This window comes from Macaca mulatta, chromosome 7, assembly GCF_049350105.2.
Source record: "Macaca mulatta isolate MMU2019108-1 chromosome 7, T2T-MMU8v2.0, whole genome shotgun sequence".
NCBI classification, from domain to species: domain Eukaryota; kingdom Metazoa; phylum Chordata; class Mammalia; order Primates; family Cercopithecidae; genus Macaca; species Macaca mulatta.
This window is the reverse complement of record NC_133412.1, coordinates 134,670,364-134,690,047: the sequence shown is the minus strand read 5'-3', so window position 1 is coordinate 134,690,047 and position 19,684 is coordinate 134,670,364. Positions and strand designations below refer to the sequence as shown.

Sequence of the window (19,684 nt, the reverse complement as noted above, 5' to 3'; positions counted from 1 at the left end):
AAATAAAAAAGGGGTTTCATGCAAATAATAATAAAGAAGAATCTGGTATATCAATATTCATATCAGGCTAAATATAATTTAAGGCAAAAGCCTCTACATAATAATAGAAGCAACAATCCACCAAGACGTAATATTCATGAACTTGTCTGCAGCTAATAGCATAACTCTGAAAACCACAAAGTCAAAGCTGAGAGAATTAGGAGAAATCGCCAAACCTCCAATCGTAGTGTGGATTACTGAGATCAACTAAAATGAAAGTTTAGCAAGAACTGAAAAGGTTTAAACACAACAAATCTACCAGATATATATAAAAAAAAATTCCTTATACCCAACAGTAGATTCAAATACATTTTTACCTCTTACCTCCTATTAAAATCACAAAAGAAGTCTCCACAAGAGTGAAAGAACTGTCATAGAGACCATTGTTTTTTGACTACAGTGCAATGAAATTTGAAATCAACAATGAAAAGAAGTTAAAAATAATAATTACAACATGTTTGGAAACTAGTAAAAAAAAAAACCTTCTAAAACATGGATTAAAGAGGAATTCACAAAAGAAATGATAAAATATTTAGAAGTAAATGACAATGAAAGTTCCTCATATCACAACCTGCAAGATCTGGTCCAGAAAACAAAACAAAAAATGCTGTTAAGAGTATTTTTGAGGTAACTAACAAAATTTGAACAAGATCTGTAGATTAGATAATAGTATTATATTACATTTCCTGATTTTGGTAATTATATTTTATAGTAACAGAATGTCTTGTTCTTAGAAAATATACACAAAAAATTTAGGGATAAATATTTTGAAACTTACTCTGAAATGGATCAGATGATGATGATGATGATGATGATGATGGTGATGATGATGGTGATCATATCCAGAGAGAAGCAAAGTGAATGTGGTAAAAGTTATCCTAGAAATGGTGAATCTGGGTGAAGGGTATACAGGAGTTTTTCTTATACTATTTTTGTAATTTTTTCATAAGTTTGAAATTACTTCAAAATTAGAAGTTTAAAAACCTGTAAGGTGTAGTTAGTGCTAAAAGATTTTATTTTAAAATCTAAATAGTTCTGACCTTTAAAAGGATGCTGATTTACCAGTCATAATTTCCCTTCTGAAGGTTCTCTGTCTCACTGATTAGATAAAACAAAATCTGTAGTCTGAGAAAACGGGATGTTCTGCAAATTAGCACAGTTGACCATGATACCTGTTGTATACAAAACAGCGTCTTACAGTTGCCAGCACCATTCATTAGCAATTGCCTTGGGGATAAACATAGGCCAAGGACTAAACAGTGATGTCACACAATTGTTTTAAACAAATGAACCAAAAAGACAACTTGTGCCACATTCCAACTAGGTCACAAAAGCATATTTAAGGAGCTTCAGTCCTGGGATTTCTCTAAGCCTATTATAATACTCTGTTTTGACTTTTCTCTCCATGTGCCATAATTCAAAACAGAGACACTCAATCTCCTTTTAAATGTTTCCTGAGAAATCTGCCTCTTGACTTCATGAGAGTGCTAAAGTGACAACACATTACTGAGAGATTGTTTCCAGGCGCTCAGCATTATGTAGAAAGACTCTGTGATGGAGGATGAGAGCAGACATAGGGACAAACATTGTGGGATCACCAAAGAGGAAGAGAGAGGGTGGAGGGAGAAACAGAGAGATGAGAAAAGAGACAGAGTATCAACACGTGGTCTCGAGAAGAGCTTTAAGGATAGGTTCAGAAAAACCTACTAGTCCCAATGTGTTCACAAGATCTCTCTGTTGGACAAACCTTTTGAGTTTGGAGAGAGTTTTAGACTGGGGGCCTTAGGAGGGTTGCATGGTAGGGAATAATTGCTGGAGATGGAAGAAGTGAACATGGATTCTAGATGTGTGATGTCCCCACTTTCCCAGCAGACAATGGTGGGCAGAGTGGGGTAGGCCAGGGGGATTGTTTGAGGACCTTACCCATTTTGCAGCAGATTCCCTTTGGGGGCCTCCTATGGGATGCCACTCTCCCTGGCCCACCAAATTTAGTCTTGGTCCTTTGTTACCTGGCAAAGACACAGCAACATTTGGGTCAATGGCACTCACAGCTTATTGACAGCCAGAAGACTAAGCAAATTATGCAACTTTTAGAAGATAGGAGTTTAGGTTTTTAATGAATTGTCCATCTCTTCATTTATGTTGGTCTATTTTAATCAAGATTACTTCGGAAGACAGAACATAGGACCCATCCTAGAAGTACACATTTCATTACTGGCTAGTATAGAGGCTCAGGAGTTACTTGCAATTTTCTATCTTCTGCCTGTACTCTTTGGGAAGATGGCCAGGCTATGAGGGTTCCAGTCCTGGTTCCTATTTAACGTGACCAAAGCCCTCTTGTCACCACTTCCTATAGAAAATCTTTCCAGACTGAGTGGATCAAGTCGAGAATCCCTGATCTACCAGACATCAGGGCCATAACCTCTTTTTTTTCTTTTCTCCTTTTTCTTCTCCCCTCCCCTCCCCTCCCCTCCCCTCCCCTCCCCTCCCCTTCTCTTCTCTTCTCTCTTTTTTTTGAGGCAGAGTCCCGCTCTGTCGCCCAGGCTGGAGGGCAGTGGCGCGATCTCTGCTCACTGCAAGCTCCGCCTCCCGGGTTCACGCCATTCTCCTGCCTCAGCCTCCTGAGTAGCTGGGACTACAGGCGCCCACCACCACGCCCAGCTAATTTTTTTGTACTTTTAGTAGACACGGGGTTTCACTGTGTTAGCCAGGATGGTGGTGATCTCCTGACCTCGTGATCTACGTGCCTCGGCCTCCCAAAGTGCTGGGATCACAGGCGTGAGCCACCGCGCCCGTCCGCCATAATCTCTTTCTAACCACTATTCCCCCACATTTATTAGCTTTTAAGGAAAAAGAAGAAAAATTTGGACTGGATTAAAATAAATATCTCATAAAGCAATCAGTGGGGGTTCTGGTAGAATTTTTGGAGCATTAGAGGATTAGTGCTGAAAGCAGCAGTGTTTAAACTTTTTCTATTAGCTCAAATTTATACAGATGCCAAAAATGCAAAAAATAATAATAATAATAATAATACCTCTACCAAAGGGTTTCACCAAATGGTATTTGAATACCTCCAACTTAGAAAAATGAGGTCCAGAGAAATGGAGAACCACACCCCAGACATGCCAGCTATTTGGTGACAGCTGTGTAACCATAGCCCTTTGCCCTTAGAAGCATTTACTCACGTCTGGAAATCACTGCATCATTAAAAAAGAATGGCAGGGACTGGTTTCTGTCTTCAGTAATTTACAGTGTAAGAAAGACACTGTGAGAGTCAGTGCACACACAAAACTGTTTTTCAAGCCCTCCAAAAATTGGCAGCCAGGCCAAAATGTTTGGTGGAATTTATGCCAATATTCAACAGACTATGCCTCCAGGAATTGGTACTCCCCTATCCCCAACCTGAGGTACAGGCCATGGAGACAGTGCAAGGAAGCAAACACAAGGCAGAGATGTAGAGTGTGTTTATTCTTAGGGACCAGGGGATGCATCTCACGATAGTGCCAGCTTTCTCCACTCTGGACAAGACGTAAATTAGGCCTGCCATCACAAATGCTTAGTTTGGCACGACTTTTGTTTGTTTGTCTTCCAGGGAGAATAGAGAGAATGGGTTGGAGAACACTATTTCACATAATAACATGATTATACTTCTATACTATATTTAAACTTTGCAAAGTTCATCCACATACTGCACATTAAAAATGTTTCACCAGAACTCTGTGAGCACATAAGAGTAGTATTATCATTTTCCTGCAAACAAAGAAAGTGAGGACAGAGCAGTCAGGTGGTTTGTCCAGGGCCACCGCATCAGTTGGTGACAGATGGGATGATCAGTCAGTAACTGAGGGAGGAGCACATCATTTTATTCCCATCAGACTCTAGACTGGATTTAGATTCTGCTTTTTGGCCAACATGGTCTTAGACCCAAACAGAGGGACTGGTCCAATTTGGAGGAATAAAACAGAAAAGATATTCCGATATGCATGGGTCAGAAAGAAAATTGCACAGCAAGGTGACTACAATTAATAATAATGTATATGTCAAAATTGCTAAAAGAATGGATTCTAATGTTTTCACTACAAGGAATTGAGAAGTATGTGAGGTGATGGATATGTGAAGAGCCTGATATGATCATTTCATAATGTATACATATATCCAAACATCACATTGTATGTTATAAGTATATACAATGATTGTCATTTTAAAATAAAACAAAATTTGAAAAATTACAGAAAGACGGTAACAGGCATCATGGAATTGCTTCTGACATCTGTGTTCTTCAGAATTGTTTACAGAACACTTATATCCAAATACAGATTTGAATTTGGTGGGGAAGTTCTAGCACCATAATTTACATATTCTTTGGAACCTATTTGCTGGTTGAAACTGTGCTTTTCTATGAAAAATTTTAAGGCCGTTTATTTCACCCCTGAAGTAAGGCTGAGCAACGTTTTAAATGAAGAGTGGACTTTGAAAGAAGCATTCGTGAGAGTGCCAAAGCGAGCTCCAGGAATGAGAGGACTAATTTGGCAGCTGTCAGGACAGATCAGTTCATAGAGTGAGAAGTGGGTTGAAGGAGGAGCTCTGCCTGCAAGGACAAAGCTGGGCATGTAGGTCCAATTTTTCCAGCAGCCTCTCTTTCGGGGAGCCACCCCAACAACCCTGCGTGCCTTGCCACCTCACCTGATGGAAGTAGAATGCTACCTCTGGCACAAGGGCCATTTCTATTTTCATGGCATTACTGGGGCCTGAAACATCCATGCTCAGAAGTTGTCAAATAACAACAGTTTTTTTTTTTTTTCAGCAGCTTGTCTGAGCACTCCTGGAATTCCTTTAAAATACAGAAGGATGAGTAATCCTGGTTCTCATTTCTGCAGAGAGGGCTGGGAAAGGCCCAGGCACAACCTGCCAATGTTGCAAAATTCATAAAGCAAATCAAGTGAACAAACCGCTCCTTTTCAGATCAAAACCTGTTAAGGATTGCGGTGTCTTTTTGGCAACCCAGGGGTTATTCATATGCCTGTTTCAACTGTTCCAGTAGCTTCAGGAAATAGCAAGGTGGAGCAGCCCACAAGAAAGCCAGCATCATCCTCAAAGGATGCTCATAGCTACGGAAGAACCAACTTGGCTAAAAACACTTTTCATAAGGAATCATTTCCCCCTCAAAGAGATTTTCTGATCACCCCAGAAAATGATCCTGGGAACTTCTGAGTCACAGAATAAACATTAATAGCAAAGAATAAGTTTACATGTTTTGGGAACATGGAACACTTTCTTTTTCTAAGCCTCTGACAGCCGTCCTGAGGAGTGCATCTGCCTTGAGTGCAGGGAATTGAAAATCTGTCCTTGGTGTGGCAGCTGACTAGCTCATTGACCTTGGGTTAATCATTTAATTTGGGATCGGCAATTCATAGTCAAAACCATGATTACTGTGATCCAACAGAAGCGAGCCTGCCTGGGCATGGGGACCCAAAGGTTATAATTTTAAGGATTTATTCCTTGGGAGTGGAGGCAAAATGCTGATAGTAATGAAGTGGCCCAGATTCAAAAGCCTGAACAGTGAGTTTTACCAGGGCCCCCATGCCATTCAGTAAGCTCTCTGGGATTTTCAGTGGGCCTGGGGAGGTATAACTCACTTTGGCTCAGAGCTATGAAAGCAGAACTTGGGTGGTTTATTAGAATATACAATGGAAGAGTTGGATGAGACCTGAGTAATGATGTTTTTGTTCACCGCTTGTCTCATCAGAGCAATCTCTGGACACATATATTTAATGTTCTCATCCTCTGCTTAAAACGGCCTTCCACTGTTCCAAAATAAAAGCCAAAGTCCTCAATACTGTGTATGCATGTGATCCAGCCCCTGCCTACCTCTGTATATCTTGGTTTTCCCTGTTCCCTTTAATCCAGCCACAAGGACTTTACTCCACTTCCTCCAATGAACTAACTGTTTATATCCTGAGCACTCTCTAACTCCTCTTCACTTTTTTTTTTTTTGAGACAGAGTTTCACTGTTGCCTAGGCTGGAGTGCAGTGGTGCGATCTTGGCTCACTGAAACCTCCGCCTCCCGGGTTCAAGCAGTTATCCTGCCTCAGCCTCTCAAGTAGCTGGGATTACAGGCACCTGCCACCACACCCAGATAATTTTTCTGTATTTTTCGTAGAGATGGTGTTTCACCATTTTGGCCAGGATGGTTTCGAACTCCTGACCTCAAGTGATCCATCTGCCTCGGCCTCCCAAAGTGCTAGGATTACAGGTGTGAGCCACCGCACCTGGCCCCCTCTTTACTTTTTAATTTTTATTCTTCTTTCAATGCTCAGCTCAAATGTCACTTCCCCTGAGAAGCATTCCCTGAGGCTTCCCCTCCCCATACACATTAGATCAGATAAAGCTCTTGTAATATTATTGCAGAACATCCTATTCTTTTGCTTCAGGGCCTTTATCACAATTGATAATTATATACTTACTTTTACTTATGGAATTAATTCCCAGTCTCTCTCAGTAGATTACATGCTGTGTCTGTTTCACTTGCCATTGTATCTCTAATGCCTACTACAAGTGCCTGGCAGGCGGCAGACATGACTGCTTGTGAATGAATGAATGTTCTCAGTGATTCTGTAAGGATGAAGGTGATGTAGAGTAGTAGATAGTAGCTCTGCTCTGGAAGTCCAGAGTCTGATTCACACCTGCAAGCCTTATTGGTCAATGACTACTGATATTCCAGCCACCCAAACAACTGCTTTCAGAGAAGCATTAATACCTGTGAATAAAACAAATCTACTCTTTTCGTATGTTTGGTTCAGAACACTAGGGGAATTTGAGAAGAAATGAGCCAGCCCCAAGCTGTCCTGGTTTCTTTTATTAAGAATAGGCCATGATTTGAGCACATTCTCCTACTTGCCTCACTTCTGCCTATTGCTGGGGATTGCACAGGGAAAAGTGAGAATCTGTGTGTTGGGACTCTGACTTGGCAGTGAGATTTAACACAGAAAGACCCTGAAGAAATATGCTGACAATGGGGTTTTATCTCTTCAATGCACTGGAGACAAAACCCCTGCTTTTAAAAACAACATTCATACAGAGCCAAGGATGTCCCAGTGTCAACAGTCCTAACCCTTTCTCAGTCTGCCTAAGAGGTCGTTGGTTTCAGATGGATGAACCAAGGACCTGCTACTTAGAGACTACTGTCTAGGTCAACCCAACTGGCATAAGTAAAGCACCTACTGTTTATAGTAGGAGGCTGCAAGATAACAGGAGATGCAGACTATTGAAGGCTACTGATCTATCTGTGTAGACAGGCAAGAAAAAAACAACTGGAGAAGAATTCCATGACTATACAAAAAGAAGAGTGTGATGGTATGGAGACTATTCCTGAACAGTGAATTTCCCCTGCATTAAGGATGAGATCCCTATGAACTGGGATCATTCAGGAAGTCTTCTTGGAGAAGAAAAGTTTGAGCATTTTGGGAAAAAAAGTTGGATTGGCAAAGAGAGCTGAGCTGTCAGTAGCTGGGCCCATAGTAAGTAGGCTGCCTGGAGCTGGGAGTTATGCTAAAGGAGTTGTAATTTGGGATGCCTCTAATTAACCATTTTGGGAAAAACATAATAAATCCCTTTGTAGCATCTATAATAAACTGCCCAATATCTAGGTCGTGGGGAAAAAGTTTTATTCTGCATTTCACGTGGATGGTGATAACACTAGATAATCTCAGCATCTTTCTGATTCTCTTGCTAATCCAGGATTCTAAGTAATAATCACTTTGTTCTACAACCTGAATCTAGCCCTTGTACTGTGCAGTTTTTTTTTTTACAGTTATTTTTCCTGTTCTCTGAATCAATCTCCATGGAAACATAAGTTTTAACCAGCTGTGTCCACTGAGGTAAAGATGCAATAAAAGGCACAGGGCATACATACCACAGCAGCAGTTACTTCCCACAAGGAACCAGAGATTGGAAGTGAAGCTAAAACATTTTCACTTACAATAGCATCTCTTTCAAGGTGAACCATTTCCCCAGGGAGAGTTTCCAGCTCTGAGCAAAGGCAGAACAATAAAACATCAAGGATGTCTTTCTAAGGCTACAAACAGAGTAGCTAACACCTTGATCTGCTTCTGAGTCCTTTAAAAGCCAGGACAGCAACAAAGTGCCCACATTACATTTTCTATAAGCTTGCTAAGCATCTCTTTTCTTAAACCACAAAACCCTAGGTATTTGTACAGAACAGGCAGAAAGGGAAGTCCTAGGAGATCAGGACCCTGTCTCAGCAGGCATCACTCCAGCCTATCTTTTCCTGAGTGGTTTTCTGTACTTGTCTTCCATCTTTTCCCTTCTGTCCCACTCTGGAAGTCACTAGTCTGTGCCTTCCTTACCTCCCATGGTTTCTGCACCTTCATTTCCAAAGGCAAGTGAAAACAGTGCCAGGCTATGCACATGGGTAACTCCAGGGACTTCTCCTCCTCCCATTTCCCCTAAAGCATTTGACAGTTAGACCTTGGAACTGAGTCCAGCAGCACTAGGTCAGAGTGATGGCTAAAGCTAAAGGCAAACTGGATTCTGTTCAGGAGGTTCTCCTTTGTCATTTTTATCTCCAGATAGAAGACCTCTGTCTTCCCAGAAGATTAAATAATAGAAAAGAATAATAGCCTAAGGTGGGTGACTCTGCAAACAGGTGGGTGAGGTCTCTAGTTGAGTGAGGGGGTGTCTGTGGGTTGCGGGTTCTTCTTATGAGCAGGGTTTGGAGGAATTTGGTCTATTTGTTGTGGTTTTCCCAGGGGGAAGTGGGGAATGGCTGGGACTCTAATGATCATTATCAGAAGACTTTGGATTAGGCCTCTGAAACATTAAGATGTGAATCCTCTGGCAATCCTGCTAAAATGCAGATCTCCTTTCAATAGGTCTGGGACAGAGCCTGCCTTTCTATCAAGCTTCTGGTGATGGGATGTCGCTTGTCTCATCCACAATTTGAGTAGCAAGAGGTTAGCTTTTCTATTTACTGCCTTTATATCCGCAGTTGGGCTATGTCATTTTATCAAAACAATGTGGTAAGAGTGAGCGCCAATTACTAGCCTGTTGAATCATCTATTGTTAGAGCTGTTTCTTTTGGGTACATTTAAGAGTCCCCTCCCTGTGGTTTCCCATTGCACAAGAAGCCCATTTGCCAGGCAATACCTTGGGCAAGCAAGCTACTGTGCAAAATGGCATTGCCTCTTCCTGCTGCCAGCCAGGCGGCTGCTGGTTGACAGTGGAGTTGTACAGTTTATGTGATAGTGATGACAGCGCTGACTCTGAAGGGTACTGAAGATTCTGAAGAGGCACTTCGCTGCAGCAGCTTCACCTCCCACTTTGTTTTACCCACCCCCCAGGCTTGTGGGAGAGAAGGATCAGGCAGAGCTCTGCACATGCCACGCCAGGGGTGGGGGAATTATTTTTTTTGTTTTTTGCTTTCTCTGCTACAGGACATACCATGCCTTTTACAGATATTTATAGGACAATTTCCCCCCTGAGCATGCCCAAGCATGGGGGATGGTGAGGAAGATGACTGAAGGGAGGAAGCAGGAAAAGGGGGTGCCTGCAGGTATGAGGATTGGAAGGTGGGGAAAACCCTTCATGCTTGGTTCAGCCTTCAAGGAAAAAGAGGGGTTGACTAGATTACAGATGTTAAACCAGGGGTCTGTGGTTCAGACCAGCAGCTCTCTGCACTTGTAAGCTATATTTGGCTGGTGTGTTCATTTGTCTAGGGTAAGAGCCCCTAGATTTCAACAGATTCTCACAGAGTCAATGATAACACAAAAGGTTAATCAGCTCCATTTCCAATCAGGATCACCTGCAAGTTCCTCCCAGAGCAGATATTTGGAGCACTAGGCTTCTAGAAGCAGCAGACATCAAGTTCGGGCCATGGGATTAGGGTGGACAGGGCAGCCATTTGGAATCATTTTCTACCAGAGGCAGAAGAGGCTCAGCCAACAACAGCCCCATTTTACATGGCAGAAGCCGAGCTGCAGTCAATTCAGTGATTCCTCCTAAAGTAGGGAGTCAGAAGCTGAGCCTGGACTGGAACCTAGGCCTCCTAGCAGACAGAGCGCAGGTCTACACTGGGGAAAAGCCCCTTCATTCTGGCAGTTGCCTGGAAAGAGCAAGACATTTATGGCCAGAGCGCCAGGAGCCCAGCTGGTTATTTCTAGCTTGCTGAATGTCAAAAATCCAGGCCGCTTCTCAAAGCATCCTCTACTTGTCAGACCAAATCAAGGCATCAGCGCGTCAAGCAGGCGAATCCTCTGCCCCCGGCACCAGCCTGGGGGCGCACGCCCTGCCTCCGCCCCGCCCCGCACGGCGCACCTGACCGGTTCCCGCGGTGCGCCTGACCGCGGGCGGGCGAGCGCTGCACCCACGCATCCGGACGCCACTCCCACCTGCACCCCGGCGTCACGCCTGAGTGCAACCTGCAGCCTTCACCCACCTGGGCGGCTGCCTGGCTTTGCTCAGGGTCGGAGCCAGCTCGGCAGCCTGCCTTGGCCAAGTGTGACCAGGGAGCTGGTCTTTGACCCTAGCGGCAGATTGGGCATGACAATCTGGTCTCTTGTGGAATCTCCCACTTTCACCTTCTTTTCTTCTTAGCAAAACTCCCACCCCAGCCTCTACCCCAATTCCTCGATAGATCTAAATCAACGGGCATGTTGGTACCTCTGCAGAATCAATCCAGTTTTACAGGAACAAAAACGAACCCCAGTCCTGAGTGTCTGTTGGTTTCCCGTCCCAACTTCTGTTCATTCAGCAAACATGGGAGCATCTACTGGCTGGGTTTGGACACAACAGACTGACCTTTACCCCAGGGAACTGGCAGCCCCCGGGGAAAAGAGAAGCGGATGCTTTTAGGCTGTAATGTAATGGTCGCATGGGAATTTGCTAGGAGACATGGGGGCAGGGAATGAGCATTGTAGGCAGAGAGGACAGAGGCTGGTGACAGAACATGGCAGGCGGTAGGATCTGCAGGAAGGCAAGGTGGCCGGTGGGCACAGACAGATGAGGGCAAGTAGCAGTGATGGGCTGAGGAGGAGCCAGGACTCAGCCAGAGAAAGGAGCATTGACTTCATCCTGAGAACAATGCAGGGCCTTGGAAGGTCTAAACAGGGAAGTGACAGATCCAATTTGCTTTCTTAGGTGGGACTGGAGAGCAGAAGTCCTGTAAGTCCCAGCACAGGGGCAGCAAGCGGCAGCATCGCTGAAAGTAGCAGCATTTTCAAGGACATGGGTCATGTTCTCCCACTTGGGGATCAAATTAACTAAGTTTTCTTCTATTTCCACCCGCACACTGCTGCCTTATTCCTATCCCTGGCCCCACTGTGAGTGGTTTGGCCTTCTGCCTCCATTGGCCCTTAACTAGCCTTTAGGTAAGATGCTAGGTTGACCAGGGGTCCAGAAACAAATGACTGGATAAAGAAAACATGGGGGGTGTGTGTGTGTATTTAACAATGGAATACGACTCAGCCATAAAAAAGAATCAAATTCTATCATGCAGTCCTGTGCAGCAACATGGGTAGAATGGAGGGACACTATGTTGAATGAAATAACCAGGAAGGCAAAGTTAACCACTATATGTTCTTACATGTGGAAGCTAATAAAACCAGTTGATCTCATAGAAGTAAACAGTAGCACAGAGGACACTGGAGGCTGGGAAGGGATGAATAGGGAGAGATTTGTTAAAGTCAACACAATTACAGCTAGATAGGAAGAATAAGCTGTACTGTTCTATACCACTGTGGGATGATTATCTATATATTTGAATATAATTTCAAATAGCTAGGAGGAGGATATTGAACATTTCCAACACAAAGAAATGATAAATGTTTGAGATAATGGATATGCCAATTACCCTGACCTACTGTACATGATACATATCAAAACTTCACTATGTACCCCATAAGTGTGTACAATTATTATTTGTCAATTTAAAAATTATTTTAAAAGATGCTAGGTTGACTGTACTCCCAATCCACCAACCTATTTTCAACCATCCATTTGCTCATTGACTCAATAACAATTTCTAAAGTGTTGCTGTGTGCCAGGTGCTGAGTTAGTCATTGTGGAATACAGAATGCGATACTCATACGTTTCCTGATCTCAGAGAGCTTAGAATTTATCCAATGTCCAAACTTGCCAGTGCATCAGAATCATCTATAAAGATTTAGAAAAAGATAGCCAATTGAGCTTCACCCCAGTCTGACTGAATCAGAATGTTTCCGGGTAAGTTCCAGGAAGCCATATTATTAAAATTCTCCTCCAGGTAATTTTGTTGAGCAGTCAGAATCTCTGATCCCTACAGGAATGCCAAACTGGAATTTCTCTGGTGACCTTTCCTCTACATAGTTGAACAGACCCAGAGTCTGGCTCCTGACCATAAGACAGAGAAATCACCAGAGAAGACGGGGCAACCGCAGTCCAACTGAGCTGTAAGCCTGGGAACTGCTCGCTCACCTTCAAAAAAGCAGGAGGGGCAGGTGGGATGGGTAAATGTAAGGAAAGAGAAGAATGTACTGGGACGGCGGGCTGGGTTGTGCATGCCTAGAGTGGAAGATGCCTCTCTATGTAAATTATATAAATTGTCCATTTAGAAAGCAGAAGACCAGTTCTCTGGCTTGTTGAAACACACATTCCTTCTTTCTCAGCCACGCCTTGATTACTATGGCCAAGTAGGGATGACTGTGCTGGCCAATTTAAAATGGTGGCCCTGATGAATAATAACAAATACTTTCCAAGCGCTTTATACACAGACCCATGTCCCCACCAATTAAGTCTGAGTACTAGGGCAAATTGAAGCAAAGGGTGGTGGGGGGTGATCCTGTTAGCTTGCTGTCCTCAGAAATAACCTCTCCAAGGGACTCTAAAAAGCAGAGATTCTGTTGGATCATGCCTGGGAAACAGGTCTTCTTGGAGTTTGAGAGGATTAAAATTTTAGTTCCAGTTAACTTTCTGTCTCTTGGTGAAGACGGCTCCAAGAAATCTAATGGTGAAGTATTTACTTGTTGACAGCTAATGATGAGCCAGCTACTGTGATGCCTTAAACATAAATATACTTCCAATCTTCCTGGGAAGATAAGATACAGTTATATGTAAAAGTAAATAAACGTAAGACTTATTTCCAGACAACACTAGGAGAGACAGTTTTGTGGGTATCTGAGGTTCTGTATCCTGAAAGCTTATCTGAGCAGTACGTATTTGAGAGCAAAATACTCTGGGTGCCATACACACATGTAAGACATCATCTTTGTCCTCAGGAAGCTTACCATCTGATAGAAAAGACAGGACACATAAGTACATAATATAAAGAAAATAGTATAGGCTAGGCCAGGCACAGTGGCTCCTGCCTATAATCCAGCACTTTGGGAGGCTGAGGTGGTGGATCACTTGAGGTTAGGAATTCAAGGCCAGCCTGGCCAACATGGCGAAACCCTGTCTCTACCAAAAAATACAAAAATTAGCTGGATGTTGTGGTGGGTGCCTGTAGTCCTAGCTACTCGGGAGGCTGAGGTGGGAGAATCGCTTGAACCCAGGAGGCAGAGGTTTCAGTGAGTCAAGATCATGCCACTCCATCAACCCTGGGTGACAGGGTAAGACGCTGTCTGAAAAAATTAAAAAATAAAAAAAAAAAGTATAGGCTGGGATAAGTGAGTGATTCAGTGGTAGCTTTAGTGTCAATAGAACTTGCACTGAAATATTCAACTTTTTTCCCACAGCCCTGGACAACTTTCAGGAAGACAGTTCTGATCTGTAGCAATTAACACATGGTCATCCTCAGAAAAAGGCTAAGGAGGGTGCCACTTGACCTAACAGAATCTTACATGTGCCAATAATGTGAAGGCTCGATGGGTGTTTGTACTTAGTCCTCTCTATTATTTCCCAGAGATACCCAGAGCTTAAAATGCAGACACCAAGAGCTTTGAGCCTAGACATTTGGATGAAAAGTGATTTCCACCTGGAGAAAGTCATTGCCCTTCTGTGCAGAGGTAGGTGCCCTGATACTTGCCTGACAGCTGGAAAGGGTGGCTCAGAAGAGGTAGGCGGGAGAAGAGGCCACATAGTATCTCCCTGGGCCTCCTGGTGAAAAACTTGTGTGTGTTTTTTCAGGCCTGACCATAAACTCAGGGAAAGTTGACCCCTACACCAGACCTGGGGCGCAGCCCATGCGTGGCAGTCTCTGGAGGGAGCTTTCAAGGTCTCAGGTCTCTGGCTGGTCATAGTCATCACATGTTTGCATTCCTAGCCCCTGAGCCTTCATTCCTGGGTTCATTAGAAGCCTTGGGGAGAGGTGTTCTTTAGGCGCCTCTGCTGAGGCCTCCTTTGGGTGGGGCAGGGAAGGGAGAGAAACCTTGAAGTCACTTTTCCCCACAATGACTCAGAACCTAGTACTTCCACTCCTAGCCTTCCCGGTCCCTTGCTCTTGGCCCCAGAGTCCATACAACTTCCAGAGCCTTTTGTTCAGGGCCCTGTCAGCAGTGAGACCACCCCAAGCCCACATTCCCACTGACCTGCTTGACCCTGGGCCCCTGTGTGTTCCACGGGGGAAATGGAACGGGGAGAGGCCACGCTTTCTCTGGTTTCAAATACTTGCTTATACCATTGCAGGACATGATTGAAAGCTTGATTCTTTTGTTTTGGGCTTGTTGCCTTAATTGACTATTGTGACACCTGGCAGCTCCCTCTCCCAGTTCAACTGAGTTCCTGACAGAGGGACTCCGCCTTCAACCCGCCAGGGGCAAACACTCAAAGGATGGGCTTCATTACTGTTGCGGGCTCTGGCTTCTCCTCCTATGTTTCTAATTCATTTCTAGATTCAATCTCTCCCACTCCATATCGCACATTCACAAACATTAACTGCCCGAGGACCAGGAGAAGCACAGGGCCTGCCTCGTTATTCCTCCCTTGCATGCTGACTCTTCCACGGGGGCTGGGCAGAGTCAGCACACGCAGGAGGGGAATCATGAGCCAGGCCCTGGCCGGATCCAGATTTCTAGACATGAGAACTACCCAAATCCCAGAGACCCAGTTCTTCCATCTACTTTACTGAGGAGGAACCGGGGAGTCTGAGAAGTGACTTGGCCAAGGTCACCCAACTGGAACCCAGGTCCTAAGCCTTGGGTTTGAACTCTGATCATGACCAGACTGCCTCCTTGAATCTTCTTTCTACTTTCCTGGTACAGTTTCTGTGCAGAGCTGAGTCCTTGGGTGCCCAGGACTACACTAAGCCCTCTCAAGTCAGTACTTTCTAGGAGGCGGTAGCCTAACTGGAGAGAGAGGTGAGGCCAGGGGTTCCCAGACTTGAGCAGGCATTGGAATCAGCTGGTGGGCTAGTTAAAACACAGATCTGCTGGCCCCATCCCAGGGCTGCTGATTCAGTAGGCCCGGGATGGGGTCTGAGAATTTATACTTCTAACAAGTTTCCAGGTGTGGCTGATGAGAACCACTGGGCTTAACCATAAACAACCCAAAGTAACAGAGGCAGTGAATGGAAACTGAGCAAAGGCAGGCAGAGAAAGGAGAGGAATGAGGGTGACGTTGTTTCTCAGGGGAGGAAATGAGCTCCAGGGGCTGGTCCCTGGGAGGTCCTTCTCTTCCCTCTACCTTCATTTACCCTGACTTCGGGTTTATCTAGAAGTTTCACAGTAGCATATAAATTCCCCCTCTCTGCTGGAGGGCTCTGGCCAACAGGTGAAGCCAAAACCATCACCTGTAGGAGGTTGCTTAGAGCTGGCTCCTGTCCCAACACCCTCCTCTCGGCTTCCCTGTTCACATTGCTGCAGCCTGCACAGCTGCCTGCCTCCCATGGAGCCTGGGGGCACCTGTCCTAAAGGCCTTGAGGATGAAGAGTCGAGGAGGGTGGTTGTGGTGATCTCACCCACCTCTCCCTTGATTCCTCCATGTACTCACACAAGCCCTGGAAGGCCAAGGACACTGACGCTCAGAGAAAGCTAAGGGAGTGGGTACATTACAAAAGGATTGGGAGAGGGGGAGTGGTAAAAACTCCACAGCTCACATTCATTGACTCAGCTCATCTTTCAAGGTCCCAGTTCTCCTGAGTCATCAGTGAGCATGGACTTGCTTCAGAGTCACTAAGGCTGAATGTGGGTCATTGGGATCTAAACTGGTGTTTAAACGTAACCGCACAGAGGTGAGTCAGACACACACACACACAGAAAAAGAGCAAAAGAGAGAAAGAAGAAAGAAGGAGATTTAGCTCTCTCAAGTGGGGGTGAAAATCCAGGAGCGAATCTGAAATGATCCACCTCTCCAAATCCATCCACTGTTTAATTAGCTCCATGTAGCTATAGGGAAATTGAGGCATAACTGCTGTGTCCAGTAGCCCAAAGTCGTTCCAGGGACAGCAGCAACCTCAGGAGGAGGCCAGAGATTGGCCAATGGAAAGGCAGAAAGCAGAGACTCTCCACCCAGGCGGAGGCACCAGAGGGCCCATGGAGGGAATGGACAGCTGGCGTTATGGTCCCCCTACGTTTTCCCAAGACTCTTCCAGCTGTCTAATGGCCTACTGAGGCTGCTCCTTGACCTTGAGTACAAATGGCCCTCATACCCAAACAGCCACCTGACCAGAGCCAACCGACAACCTCCGTGAGCTTCTCAGCCCCAGGCTGGCTCTGCAGGTAAGAGACAGACGTTATGTTGAGGCCAATGTAACCCGTGCCAACCAGCGTGTAGAGATTTCTACCTAGTTTTATTGTTGTGAACTCCAGACAAGAGACTTAGAAACGATGTATGATTTTCTACATCAAAAGCCTGAGTCTGAGGCTTAGGGGTCTGTCTTCCCTTTTCCAATTCCCTTTGTGTGGTGCGGGGCGTGGGGTGGGGCAGAATGGAGAATCGGCTATGGAGTCCCCATCTCTAGTCCCTTCCAGAACAGCCTGTATATGGCTAGTGGGCATTTCCCTTCCTGGAGGGGAGGTGGGGGAGGCCCTAGACGTGCTTCCTGGAGCCACAAGGAAAGGGGAGGCTGCTGATTCACCAGCAGCTGCTTCCTGGAATGGCAGTTCCGGGCTGGCAGGCGAACAGTATTTTTCCAAGGTGATCTAGGGCTGTTACAACATTCCCGCTCTGCCCCCATCAGACCTTCCTGTAAGTCAAACCAGAAAGTTACCCAGACCACACATTCCTGAGCAGTCAAGCACAAGATTCCAGAAACAGTGTTTCCAACATGTCTCGCTATCTCTCCTGGGACCTGGGATCCAGTCATCCCCGCAGAACTTGTGCTTCCTCAGCCAAGGCCATGCGTTTGTCGCGCTGGCCATGGAATCTGGAAGCTGCTGTGTGGCTCCAAGTCAGCTGGGACGGGAAGGCCTGCCCTGATTCCCCTGACGGATGGCCAGCTGAGAAAGAGCAGAGCCCTGAGCTAGCTTTGTCCCCACATTTCACAAAGCCACTTTCTCTGGTCCTGCCCAGCTTTCTGAGACAGAAAGCTACCATATCCCAGATTGAATCAGTGTTTTTTCTTTTTTCTCCCCAGAAATAAGGCACAGGTTTGGAAGTGTCTCTGTTTGACCCTGGTGTTTGGTTCTCTCCCTCACATACAGGGAACATGAAGGAGAACCCATCTCTGCTGCTTTTGAAGTGCAGTGGCTTTCACTTGGAATGGAAATCTTTACAGGTGGCACCGGGGGCTGTGCAGAGACGACCAGGGAGAAATTCCGGACTTCTCATGTTCTGCCTCTGAGACAGACTGTGGTGGGAAACACAAACAATACAAATCCTTGGTTCCATTTTCCTCATCCCTTCCTGGCAAATGAAATCAAATGAGGGTGAGGGTGACTGGGGAATAAAGCAGGGGGAGTGAAGAGATGGGGGCCTGCTCTTAGAAGCAGGGTCTGAACTCCACCTGCTCCGGGATGAACTGGAAAGTGCTGCTTCTCCTCCCTTCCTTGTCTGATGGCTATGGGAACTTTAGATGGGGAAATACTGATACACTGATCTCTCAACCAAATATAATTTGTATTAAAAATTAAGAGTTCACAAGTTATTCTCTGTCTCTCTCTTTTTTTTTTTTAAAGAAACAGCCTTGCCCTGCCGCCCGGGCTGGAGTGCAATGGTGTTATCATAGCTCACTGCAGCCTCAAAATCCTGGGCTTAAGTGATCCTCCCACCTCAGCCTCCCAAGTAGCTAGTACTACAGGCGCACACCACCATACCTGACCAATTTTTCTATTTTCTGAAGAGATGAGGTTTTGCTGTGTTGACTAGGCTGATGTCAAATTCTTGGCCTAACACGATTTTCTCCCTGGGCCTCCCAAAGTGCTGGGATTAAAAGGAGTGTGAACCAATGCACCCAGCCAACTTATCCTTTTTTATCTTCATCACAATCTTATGAGGTGGGTATGGTTATTAGTATTGTCATTTAATAGAGGTAGAGAACAAGGATTGGGAGTGTTTAACAGCCGGCCCAGGATGAATGCATCAAGTTTCAAATCCATGTCTCCTGATTCCAAGTCCGTATTTCTCACAGTCCACATTATATACTCAGCAGATGGTGTTGACAGGTTCTCCGAATCCAGGAGGCAGCTCTGAGCCTCAGGAAGTAAGCTGCTAGAATCCCAGTTAGGGTCCTAATATTCTAAGAGATACAGACCTAACAGAGAAGTGTGCTGTGCCTGTGGCTTTGTGGCAGGGTTTGTCTACAATAAGCACATGTGGTGTTCACAGGGCTTAACTCACGGCTGTAACAGGAGCTTCAGAACGGACAGGGCAAACAGTCCTCTTCAGTAAGTACTGCTGGCCATGTCTTACCCTCTCAGATAAATTGCAAAAGCTTTTTAAACTCTCTCCCTCCCACCCCTTATTATAGAACCATTTCTCAAAGCTTAATTCAATACTTTATTTCTGCTTTCCAACAGTTATACACCTTATCTCTAAGAATAACCATTTTTAATGCCTTTGATTTTTCCCACTGAGCTCTTTGCCCCACGATTGTCCAGTAGCTGGGAATGAAGACTGAGTCTGCACTTTCCATTACCTGGTAAACAGCGATCCTTCCTCCTCCCCGACCCCACACTCCCGGAACCCTGACTTGGTTCTCTATCCTTGTCCTTCAGGAGAGAATGAACCTCTCTCCAGCCCCCGGGGGCTAGGGTTTTGTCCGAGACTTCGACTCTCAGCCATTGGTTTGGTATTCTGACTGCGCACTGGAACCATCTAGGGGGCTTTAAAAATCCCACTAAGGCCAACAGGGGCTCCAGGGCTCCCTCAGGAGCTGTGGCTTGGCTCTCATTTTTCCCTTGCCAAGTGATTGGCGTTAGGGATGGTCATGTGACGCTAAACTGGCCAATAGCGTATGAGGACGCGAGGCTGTGAAGCGTCTGGGAATATTTTCCACAGCTAAAAGCAAAAAGCTGAAATTCAGGCCTGTTTTCTTTTTCTCCCTGGAAGTTGTTCTCTATGTGCCCCAAGGGAAGGAGCTTAATTTAGTTAGCAATCTACGGACATCACCTCATTTGATCCTCACACTACCCTTTGAGGTAGTTAATATTTTGGTTTTAGTTATTAATTTACCAACAAGGAAACTAAAATTTCTTACTTTTACAGACAAGGAAACTAAGGTTCACAGAAGTTTCAGTATCTCCAAAATATATCCCTTTCAATGATAACAGCTGAGCA

General features: G+C 45.2%; 2 long non-coding RNA genes across 3 annotated transcripts in view; one reads left to right on the top strand and one right to left on the bottom strand.

The window, feature by feature from the left end:
• The window catches only part of LOC144330273 (uncharacterized), a 77,492-nt gene extending 75,437 nt beyond the window's left edge, over positions 1-2,055 (bottom strand). The window contains exon 1 of the long non-coding RNA XR_013396301.1: positions 1,963-2,055. This is a non-coding gene — a long non-coding RNA (uncharacterized LOC144330273). The remainder of the gene's footprint in view (positions 1-1,962) is intronic.
• Positions 2,056-8,535: 6,480 nt separating this feature from the next.
• On the top strand, positions 8,536-18,053 carry LOC106999454 (uncharacterized). 2 transcript variants are annotated; one of them, XR_013396300.1, is made up of 3 exons: positions 8,536-8,705; positions 13,935-14,037; positions 17,611-18,053. It is a non-coding gene; the product is annotated as an uncharacterized LOC106999454 (long non-coding RNA). The 2 variants fall into 2 exon arrangements; XR_001446288.3 differs by having other exon boundaries at positions 8,550-8,685.
• Positions 18,054-19,684: the final 1,631 nt, after the last annotated feature.